General features: G+C 39.4%; 1 pseudogene; it reads right to left on the minus strand.

Annotated features, from left to right (window-relative positions):
* Positions 1-12,004, minus strand: part of LOC126210271 (glycine N-methyltransferase-like) — a 266,966-nt pseudogene that overhangs the window by 37,839 nt on the left and 217,123 nt on the right.

Raw genomic sequence — 12,004 nt, forward strand, 5'->3', positions numbered from 1 at the left:
CCGTACAAAATCCATCGACATCATGAACCATTATCTGGCGATTTAGTGAAGCGGAGGGCATTTGCGATGTGGGCGTTTCAAAAGATGGCAGAATATGACGATTGGTTGAGTAATATGTTGTGGACCAACGAAGCTCATTTCACGCTCCGAGGGTCTGTCAACGCACACAGCTGCAGAATTTGAGCTACTGAAAATCCTAGAACTGTCGTGAAAACTCCATTGCACGACGAGAAAGTCACGGTTTGGGTTTGATTTACCACATCTACCGTTATCGGGCCTTTTTCTTCAAGGAAATGCATGATTCTGGTTTTGTAACTGCTACCGTGACGGGTGAGAGGTACGCCGATATGTTACAAAATCGCATCATCCCCAGCCTGGCTGATAAACACCTGCTGGAACGTACGATGTTTATGCAGGATGGTGCTCCACCCCATATTGCTAGACGCGTGAAAGATCTCTTGCACGCGTCATTTGGTGATGATCGAGCACTCAGCCGCCACTTTCGTCATGCTTGGCCTCCCAGGTCTCCAGACCTCACTCCGTGCGATTATTGGCTTTGGGGTTACCTGAAGTCGCAAGTGTATCGTGATCGACCGACATCTCTAGGGATGCTGAAAGACAACATCCGACGCCAGTGCCTCACCATAACTCCGGACATGCTTTACAGTGCTGTTCACAACATTATTCCTCGACTACAGCTATCACTGAGGAATGATGGTGGACATATTGAGCATTTCCTGTAAAGAACTTCATTTGTCTTACTTTGTTATGCAAATTATTGCTATTCTGATCAGATGAAGCGCAATCTGTCGGACATTTTTTGAACTTTTGTATTTTTTTGGTTCTAATAAAACCCCATGTCATTCCAAGCATGTGTGTCAATTTGTACATCTCTATCTACATTATTCCGTGATTTATTCAGTTTTCAAATTTATACTGACTTTTTGATCACCCGGTACATTACAATAAAATTCCACAAACCAACTACGCTTTCATGAAGCTGAAGACAATTGATTGCCAAAGGCTGAACAAAGGAATTCGAGGCACTGTTGATGAGTTAGGCATTCTAAATCCACATCTACAAACATACTCTGCAAGCCACCACATGGCACACGGTGGAGGGTATCTCGTACCACTACTAGTCTTCTATATGCCTCCATATGAGCCCTAATTTCTCTATCTTAACTTTGTGGTCCTTATACAAAATGAGCATCAGCTGCAGTAGAATTGTTCTGCTGCCAACCTCAAATGCCTATTCTCCAAATTTTTCTTAATAAGGCCTCACAAAACGAATATCGTCTTCCCTCCAAGGACTCCCATGTGGGTTCACAAAACACCTCCATAATACCCGTGTGTTAATCAAACTTAATTTTTTCCCATCCCATCAGTCTTTTGACTGGTTTGATGCGGCCCGGCACGAATTCCTCTCCTGTGCCAATCTCTTCTTCTCAGAGTAGAACTTGCAACCTACGGCCTCAATTATTTACTGGATGTATTCTAATCTCTGTCAAATCTACAGTTTTTGCCCTCTACAGCTCCCTGTAATGAAGCTATGTGATCATTCCATTTCATATCCCTATAAAGTGTTACACCCAGGTATTTTTATGAGTTGGTACATTTCAACTGTGAATCACTGTTATTATAGTCATAGGATCCTATACTTTTTTGTTTTGTGAAGTGCACAATTTTACATTTCTGAACATTTAAAGCAAGTTGCCGATCTTTGAGCCACTTTGAAATCTTATCAAGATCTGACAATATTTCTGCAGCTTTTTCAGCAGTACTTTGTTACAGAAAACTACATTGTCTGCAAAAAGTCTGAGGTTACTATTAATACTGTCTGCAAGGTCTCTGACGCCCACAGTCCATAATAAGACATGGATGTCTGATACTTTGTTTCACCTTCCTCTGACCATTTTCCATAGATGTTCATGACAGTAGCACACAGACATTTGACCGGCTTCTGTGTTTCTGAGATGTCAGTTGCAGGTGCCAGGCGTCACTGTCAGAGTTGCTTCTGTCAGTAGATTTCCTAATTTATGACCTTTGTTTCCATTAGATTGATTCCCCATTTGTCTAAAGTCCATTTACGTACTTCCCTTAGTGTGTCAGGAAAAGAAAAAACAGTTCCCCAATTTCCCGGTTAAAAATATGTTGAAAATATCCTTTTTCCTGGCTGAAAATACGATTGTTCCATGTTAAGTGACACTATACTTTCACTGTGAGCTATAAAATTTCCCCAATTTTCCAGTTACATATACGTTTTTTCTACGCGTGAAATTATACTTTTTCCTGGCTGAAAATACACTTGTTCCATGTTAAGTGACAATATACTTACCCTGTGAGTTACAGAACTTACAAATTCTTTGAATGGTAAAGGTATAAAGATCTTTCATGCACAGCAACATGTATACAGCATATTTTGGTATTACTAAAGTAAAAATATGAATTCCACCAATTACAGCACCGTAGCTTTTGAAGCACTGAAATCAGACTGTGATGCACTTTTGTCAACCATTCACAGCTCATGTTATGTGAATCACCATCCAATGATAACAGATATTCAGAGCATAGGACACATGATGTATCTGCCAATAGCAACAACATTTAAGTAGTGCGATCACACAAATAGGAAAAGAAAATGGTTTAAATTAATATCCATTCAGTACAGCTATATGAAAAGTGAAGTTTTCACATATAATACTGGCCACCAAAATTTTTTTGCTGTTAACTGCTCGAGAATTCACCTCACACTTTTTTTTAAGGATAATGACACTTTTTGGCCATCATTACTGTATAACTTTTAATCTATGAAACAACTGAAATAAATATGAAAAACTAAGCTTCAAGCTTGGTCTTTTTATGTGCATTACCCTTTAAGATATATGAAGCACAAATGTGACAGTAAAATTTTAAATAAAGGCATACATGGCTGGTCTTCTGAGCCTAAAATTTTTCAAAGTGGCTGGTGCTCTGTATTAAGTTCTGAATGAGAGTCTACTGCTCTGAGATTTAAGAAATTCATCACAAATTCTCATACATAACATAATTCATCTCGTGTAAGAGGAAATTTACTTTGAAATTAATGTTTCTCGAACCACCAATCACAATACTTTCCCCCTACCTGTTATAAATGTAAACATTTGTGACATCATGCTCATTGAAAGCAGTTTGACACATTTTGCTACCAGCAGACACTTGATGTGCAGTTTGTTTTGTTGTAACGGTGCATTTTCTTTGCAACTAAAATTTTATTTTGGTGCTATTCCCTCATTTCTGTTTTCTTGCTCCAATATTATTCTGCTGTAGCGGGCAAAAAATACAATTTTTTGTTACAGTATCAGTTCTTACCAATAAAATCACAAAAATTTAACTGGGAACTAAAACAATGTAAAATTACTGATATTCTAAAAGTTCCTGGGTTTTTCCCTGAAGAAAAAATTCCCACATTGCTCCCGGATTTCCCAGGGCATATACATCCTATTATAGAATCCAACAATGACCCTTCAAAATGGTGTGTACCTTCATGTGTCATGTGTAATGATTAAGGAAGTGTTACAGACTGACCTTTTCTGGGCAGAGAATAATCTTTATGTGGCTGCCAGAAAATGTGATACTGTAAAAGATAAGGGGTAAAAAATAAATAAATTTAATCATATTTTGATTTTTGATGTCAATAAGAGTGGAGATTATTATTACAGTAAAGGCATTTGTGTGAATCAAGGAAGTTGAGTAATGGACAAAGAAGAATTTTGTGTGGTGATTAAACATTACTTTCTGAAAGGCAAAATGCCTCAGGAGACTAAAGAGAAGCTCGATAAACATTATGGTGACTCTGCACATTTGATTAGAACAGTTTATAAGTGGTTTCAAAATTTCTGGAGTGGTCACATGGGCACAACTGATGCTGAATGCTCTGGATGCCTAGGGAAGGTTACGACTCCATAAATCATTGATAAAATCCATGATGTGGTGATGGATGACAGAAGAGTTAAGGTGCGTGAGATTGCTAGTGCTGTGGGCATCTCGAATAAATGGGTACATAATATTTTGCATAAACATTTGGACAAGAGAAAGCTACCCACAAGACGGGTTCGTCGATTGCTCACACTTGACCAAAAATGGAATCGTGTGAAGTGTTGCAAGGATGGTTTGCAGCTGATCACGAAGAATCCGCAGGACTTTTTAAGTGTCGTTTCGTCACTGTGGATGAAACATGGATACATTACTACACTCCTGAGACCAAACAACAATCTAAACAATGGGTTACCAAGGAAGAATCTGCACCAAAAAAGGCGATGACCATTCCTTCGGCTGGAAAGGTTATGGCAACTGTCTTTTGGGTTTCGCAAGGGATAATCCTCATTGACTATCTGGAAAAGGTTAAAACTATTACAGGGAATATTATTCATCGTTATTGGACCATTTGAAAACTGAGCTGCAAGAAAAACGGCAGCGATTGGACCGAAAAAAAAAAAATTCCTTTTCCATCAGGACAATGCACCAGCACACATCTCAGCATTTGTACTCACAAATTTAATGGAAATAGGATTCCAACTCATTTCACATCCCGCCTATTCTCCAGACTTGGCTCCCTCGGACTGCTATTTGTTCCCAAATTTGAAGAAATGGCTGGTGGGACAAAGATTTTATTCACACAAGGAGGTGACTGCAGCAACTAATAGCTATTTTGCAGACTTGGACAATTCCTATTATTCAGAAGGGATCAACAAATTAGAACAGTGTTGGAAGAAGTGTGTAAGTCTAAAAGAAGACTATGTCGAAAAATAAAAAAGGTTTACCCCAAACACATAAGTAGTTTTTCTTTTTGCACGGACTTTTCAAACGGCCCTTGTATAACCAAAGAACATGGTTTCAGCAAGACACAGCACACACATCCAATTCATCTACACTGTGAGTTCATGAAGTTTTCCCTGGAAAATTGATTTCCAGAAAGAGGATATAAATTGGCCCCCGCACAGTCCAGATTTGAGCCTCATGGATTTTTTCTTATGGGGATATGTCAAATCTAAAGTGTATGTCATTAATCTGACTTTACTAGAGCAACTGAAAGAAAATATCCATAGTGAAGTGGCAGCCATCCCAGCATTTACATGCAGAACATCACACAAAATTTTTTTCATCGTTTAAATGAGTGTAATAGGCACGCTGGATTCCATTGAAATTACATAATTTTTTGGAAAAAAAATCCTTAAACTGTGTATTCCAATAACAAACATTTTGTTGATTGACTTCAACCCCTATTTAATTTTGACACACCAAATATAAATGTTCATTTGAGACATCCTGTAGAAATGCAATCCATGGAGAAGACAGAAAGCTCTTACAAAAAAACCTGAAAATTTATTTAATTAAGTAAATAATTTCTGTAGTTAGGATGTAATTAGCATTTTTAGGCTATCTCAGTCTCAGTTAGACTTACCCCACTTGTCAAAAGCTGGCTCCTTTCTGCAATTCCAGCGACCCCGAAGTGCGTACTTGAGCATCTTGTCCGATGCGTCTACTGAAGTGACCTCAAATCCTTCTCCTAGCAGCATTATTGAATCAATCCTGAAAGAATAAAGATTAACATTCATTGTTCTGTGGTGTAGTGAAAGTTCACACAGCTCTGTTCTATGAGATAGTAGAGAGTGATTCTGAAAGTTCAGAATTTTTTAGTTTATCTGCACACAATGTTCATTTCCAGCGATTTACACTAAAGAACACTTGGAGCTGCATGATTTAATTACTTTTAAAGGTTTTCATATGATGGACTATCACTTCTAGAGCAAGTAAAGTAACCTCCCACTGTGAGGCCCCTGTAAAGAGTGGGAGTCACAGCAGTACTGTGAGCACAACACCAAGGTAGTCTTGGTTTACCCAAGCTAATATATCATTCTAAGTCAAGGGTTTATATAATGCAAGATACTTTATTCTTTAATTAATTTGTACTTTGGTGTCTATAGACCCTTTCTTGATGGATATGGCTAGTCTTACGATTGCAAAATTGCGCACTTATATTAGTAACTTGAGTTTATTCTTTTTCTGACAAAATTAAATAGAATATATAAAGTTCCACATTACTTTGGTTAATGCAGACAGGAGACTACATAGATAACTGAAGAACACAGATAATATAAAATACACCATTTTTTAAAATCAAATTGTTTTTTCAAATGGCAAAAACTGCTGTTCACTGTGTCTGCAAAATGTGCTGCATGCCACATTTGAAAGCCAACTGCATTACCAACTGATAACTACAACTTCCTTACAAAATCACACCTGAAACACTCTGTACTTCATTTACATGCTTACAGTCCACTTTCAGGAAATAATCATTCAACTGTTTCTGTTTCCGATTCACTTTTTCCCTAATGATACTTCTCTTTTTCTGGAGAATCAAAAAATAGACAAAATTTGTCCCACATTCTCTAATGAAAACAAATTTTGTCCCAAATTCTCTAACCACCCAGGGATGCATTTCAATGTGTTGATGTGCAGAGTAACGGGTACCTCGTACCACCATTCTCACTCTCTTCCCTTACCGACCATAGTCACTATATCTGCATCCCTCGGCTGCTCCAGTTCCTGCTCATAAGTATCGCTTTTTTAACCGCTCACAAATGTTTTCACACTCTTAGCACGACAGTGCGTTATATTCTTCGTAATTTTCTAATACAGAAGTAGCACAGTGTAAGGGCACAAGCTCAGGTGAGGGAGCTTGATGCTGTAAAAAGAGCACCTCTGGCAATATGGGTCTGGCTACAGCTACCAGAGGCGATGGTGATGTGAGTTGCATTTGTGTGTGTGTGTGTGTGTGTGTGTGTGTGTGTGTGTGTGTGTGTGTGTGTGTGTGTGAGTGAGTGAGTGAGTGAGTGATTGTGCTTGCGTGTGTGAGTGTGTTATCTATTTTTGACAATGACCTTGTTGGCTGAAAGTTAACTTTCCCACAGTCCTTTATGTTGTGCCTTTCTGCGACTGTGCTATATGGTGAATAGCAACTATACTTTTCATTATATTGTTACATTCCATCCTGGATTTTCCATTATCTGATTTGGCGTATAAGGAATTGTACCATAGTGAGGTAGGGTAGTTCCATTTGCTAATACAATACCATGCCTAATGTAAACACTATTATTTATGCTCCATTTTCATACACACTCGAAGTATACATAATTTACTGATCGTTTGTTAGAAGTCTGATGTTTATAATCTATAAGTTAATCACCATCAGCACGGACAGTGGTAATAAGTACGCATAAAATGAAGAGAAATATTGATTCTATTGACATGAATTATTCATGAATTGCTCAAAGCACCTGCAGTAGTCAACAATTAGATGACAAAGCAACGAGAAAATTGATGACGGATTGCACAGGTTACAGAGTGCTCTGGCCGTTACAGTACGAGTGCTACACTGTCACTCGAGGAGGAACTGGTAAATAAATGTATAAATACAACACACCCGGTGCCACAGGCAATGTCCAGAATTCTTTGGCAGCCATTCTTCCTCAAGAGCCCGACCAGGAAGTTGCGGTAATTCTGCGTGCGGGAGTTCTTGTCTCCAATGAATGCCTCCCAGACGCGTGCTGCTCTGCCGTCGGCATACTGGTCTCGGACTCCTTCGGCAGCGGCGCCTGCCGACCGCATGTGGAATACGTTGTCCATTTCTGTAAGGAGAAACAGTGATTACTCACAATAAATACATTGCACGCCAGGCATCTGAGAGCTTTGCGACTGTTACAGCACAACTGCCAGTTGGCCACTGAGTATGTGCAGGGAGGTGCTGTTCAGCGCTAATACACCTGGCTGCCTTGAGTTTGCCCCGTGTGTGCATTGTGTGAGTTTTTCTCTGTTTGTATTACTAGTGTACAATGACCTCAGATTGAAATCGAGTTCAACTAAGAGCCCAAGTAGACACAGGCATTTTGTCTAACACTATCCAGAAAATTAAAAGGAAAGGTAGGCTAACGGAATCTGGCAGAGTACCGAAATTTGTAAGTCCACAAAAACAAAAACAATACCAAATGTAAAACAATTATACACATTGATAGATTTGATGAAGCTGTTGTCAGGAAAATTGTTTGCAACATTTAGCTGACAGAAAAAGGAGTGCCTACAATGGAAGGAATTAAAGAAGCTATACACTTTCAAGTTAGTGAGTTATTAATGAAATTAGATCTCCACTGAGTGGGGGAGGAACTGGAGGCGATGGGGGGTCGGGAAGCAGGCTCATGTTGTTAGAGAGAAGTGACATCCGAGAAATTGATGAAATTTTCATTTTATCATCACATGAGTAGGAAATCATGGAATGGTAATAAAATTCACAGTCTCCTCAGAAGGAATCAAAGGGACAACACCTAATAATAACTCATGCAGATGGTGAAACTTTCTTTATCCCTAATGCACTTGTCCTGTGGAAGTCAAATCAGGCAATGGGAGATTATCACTACCACACAAACCTACTAAATGATGAAGAGTGGTTGACAGGAACAAGTGATGCTCAATTTAAAATCTACCTCTGTAGTAATTTTCAACAATGCTCAATATCAAAAGGTTTAAATAAACAAAGCCCCAATGTCTAATTCTACCAAACACAATATCAGAAAATGGCTGAGAAAGGAACACATCCCATTCTTGGATAGCATGCTGACATCTATTGACAAAGGAACATATCCCATTCTCGGATAGCATGCTGACATCTATTCTATATGAGCTTATTTGAGAACCAAGCCAAGGACCACCAAGCATCCATCGTAAGATGACAGTAACTGCTGGTCACATTGCTTTATGCCTTCCTCCTCACCACCTGGAATTAAATCCAGTAGTGAATATTTGGTCTGTTGTGATAGATTGGGTAGCTCCTACAAACCAGCTTTCTTTGCAGTGCAACATCTGTGAGACATTTGACTGAGGACAAATTTAAGACTAAAGATTGGATTCCCCTGTGCAAACACATTTTAAAAAATTGAATGAGAATACATGCAGCAAGAAATCTCTTTTGGCGACAAAACAAGCAAAATAATAATACGTTTAGGTGGCGTAAATAGTGACAGCAAAAATGATTACAGTGATTCTCCCTCTGAAGATGGCAGAGGACTTGAAGGAGAAACAGAGCTGCCTGATAGTGACTGAAGGTTTGTACTCGCAGTTAATGTTTTCCACATTCAGCACACCCACACTTGTGCTGAACTCCGCAGCCATTCTCTCCATGATGTCACCCATGCTGTCAGATATCTGGCATGGAGTGTGCCTGTGAAACTCTAACATTTAAATATCAACCTTTCACAATCTAAACAAAATATGTGGCACAAACACAAAAGGGTGGAGGCACCGAACACAGGAGAAGTTGCTGTGAAGCGAGGTGGCGCAGCCGTCGAGTCACCGTACACGCATGGGTGGGGCCCCTGGGTAGCTTCAGTCGGGCTCTCCTTCCTCGCTAAACCTGCATGTGTACTCAGCAAACTACTGTAGGAGTTGCTTCCCACAGTAACACACATTAATGTTTCTTCTGTTCCACTTCATGTATGGAGTGCAGGAAGAATGATATCTAAATGTTTTGCTACATGCTGTAAACTAGTCCATACTTCTCTTTTCACTAGCTACAGGGCTGTAAGGACTGCAGTATATTTTTAGGTTCCTCACTTAAATCTGGTTCTGTAAACTTTGAAAGCATGCTTTCATGTAATATGTGCAGTCTTATCTTCATGTGTCTGCCAGTCCAGCTTTTTCACCTCACCCGTGAGGCTCTCCACCAACTCAAACAAACCTGTGACCAGTTCTTCTGCCCTTCTTTGTCTGCATCAGTTATTCCCGAATGGACCTGTTCAGTAAAAGGTATGTGGTAACTCGAACAGAATGACCTCCTCAGTGCCAACTAGCACACATTCTGAAAAAAAAGGTCAAAACAAAATATTTCAACTGTTTAAATTTCCAACTGTTATTTGAAAAAAATTTTCGATGACATTCAGCCAGTCATGTGATACGTTTTAAAAGAGTAAACTGCCATCTAACTGTGTATTATTACATTTACCTTTCATACTATTCAGATTTCAGCTTTTATGTCATTATCACATACAATGCTAAAAGTTGTTAGACCATACACACATACACACACACACACACACACACACACAGTCAAATGGTGATTTACTCTTTTAAAAAGTTGTTATTTTGTTTGGGCAACCAGTTTCACTGCTACATCACACCATCTTAAGCCCCCCTCCTCCTTTCCCAACTCACATGTAGGAAGAATCCCACCTCTAGTCCAGTCAAAATATGTGCCAGCAATCTTGTCAAGTCGGGAAATGATCGAAGGGATCATTGTGTTGTGAAGAAGTCTATGGATACCAGTCATTGAATGTTGGCCCCTATTTTGACTGGACTAGAGGTGGGATTCTTCCTAAATGTCGGTCAGGGGCCCCAAAGTTGGTGTAACGTAGAGTTGAAACTGGTTGCTCAAATAAAGTAACTGGAAATTTAGACTGCTGAGGGTGTTTTGGTTCAACATTTTATACTGAACGGCTGAAGTCCCATAACCATCTGTATAAAGAGGACTTACAGAGACATTCCAAAAACGTCAACTGTGCGAAACACGACCAGCCCTTTTATCATGTGACATCCCAAAGGCCATCGATTGAGGCAATCAGGTATGTGCAATATTGTTTACCCTCTGAGAAACATTTGACTCAGTATGACACAAATCTTTATTAATGAAAGTATGGTCATTTGGGGTACTGAACAAACTTGTGACCGAACTGAAAATTCCTTGGTAGGGAGAACACGGCAAGTTAACTCACACGGAGAGTGATTATCAAATGTAGAAGCAATTTTGAGCATGCACCGGAGGAGTGTGTTAGCACCCTTACTGTTTCTATTGCATGTTACTGACCTGCCAGGCAATATTCATACACATGTCAGACATTTTGCAGATCAAGCAGTTACCTGCAGTGAAGTACTACTGGAAAAAAAAGCTGCACAGATAGCCAGTCAGATCACAGTAAGATTTTAAAATGGTGAAAAACTTGCTTAAATGTTCAGAAATGTACAATTGTGCACTTCACAAAATGGAGAGAAACTAAGTATTTTATGAATATCTACAAGTCACAACTGAATTAGTCAACTCATACAAACACCTGTGTGTTTCAAATTGTAGAGATATGAAATGAATTATGACATGGGCCCAGTTGTAAGTAAACAGGTGTTAGACTTGGGGCCATCGGAAGGATACTGGGTGGTACACTAGATGTATACAAAGAGGTCACAGGTCACAGGTTTGTTTGACACACAACAGAGCATAATGGAGAAGCTAAAGAAACTGGACTGAATTCTTTGAGAGCAACATTAGATCAGTCAAATTGTGGGAGGGTGGGCAGAGGGGGGGAGGGGGGGAGGGAGGGGAGGAGAGACTCTACGTACCTGACTGAATGTTTTCCAGCTTTTTTCGGACAGTATTGTTTATAGGTAACGGCAACAAACTAGTGACACTGTCTGCAAGGTCGTTAATTAATACACAATACAAACAGTAATGCTCCCAACAGACTTTCTTGTGGTATGCCTGAGGATACTTTAACATTTGTCAGTGACACTGACCGAGAATATCTCAACGAAGTCACATATTTTGTCGGGTACCCAATATTATCATACTTTCATCAATAAGCAGTGGTCTAACACTGAGTCAAACAATTTTCAGAAGTGAAGAAACACTGCATATACCCAAGCCCCTCAGTCCACAACTTTCAGCAAGTCGTGTGGGAAAAGACTGAGTTTGGCTAACTGATGTGTTAGGAATCGATGTTGCTCAGCATGGAGGACATTTAAGCTCACAAAACATTCTCAGACTACACAGAAACTGAATGTCAAAGATATTGACTGGGAACTTCGTGGATCACTTTTGCTACCATTCTTGCAGATGTGTGCGTTCTTCCAAATATTCAGAAAAGTTTTTTGTTAGAGGGGTCAACTGTACATTATGGTTAAATGAGTGGCTAGGAAGTCAAGTGTC

Source organism: Schistocerca nitens, chromosome 10 (genome assembly GCF_023898315.1).
Source record: "Schistocerca nitens isolate TAMUIC-IGC-003100 chromosome 10, iqSchNite1.1, whole genome shotgun sequence".
Lineage (NCBI taxonomy): Eukaryota > Metazoa > Arthropoda > Insecta > Orthoptera > Acrididae > Schistocerca > Schistocerca nitens.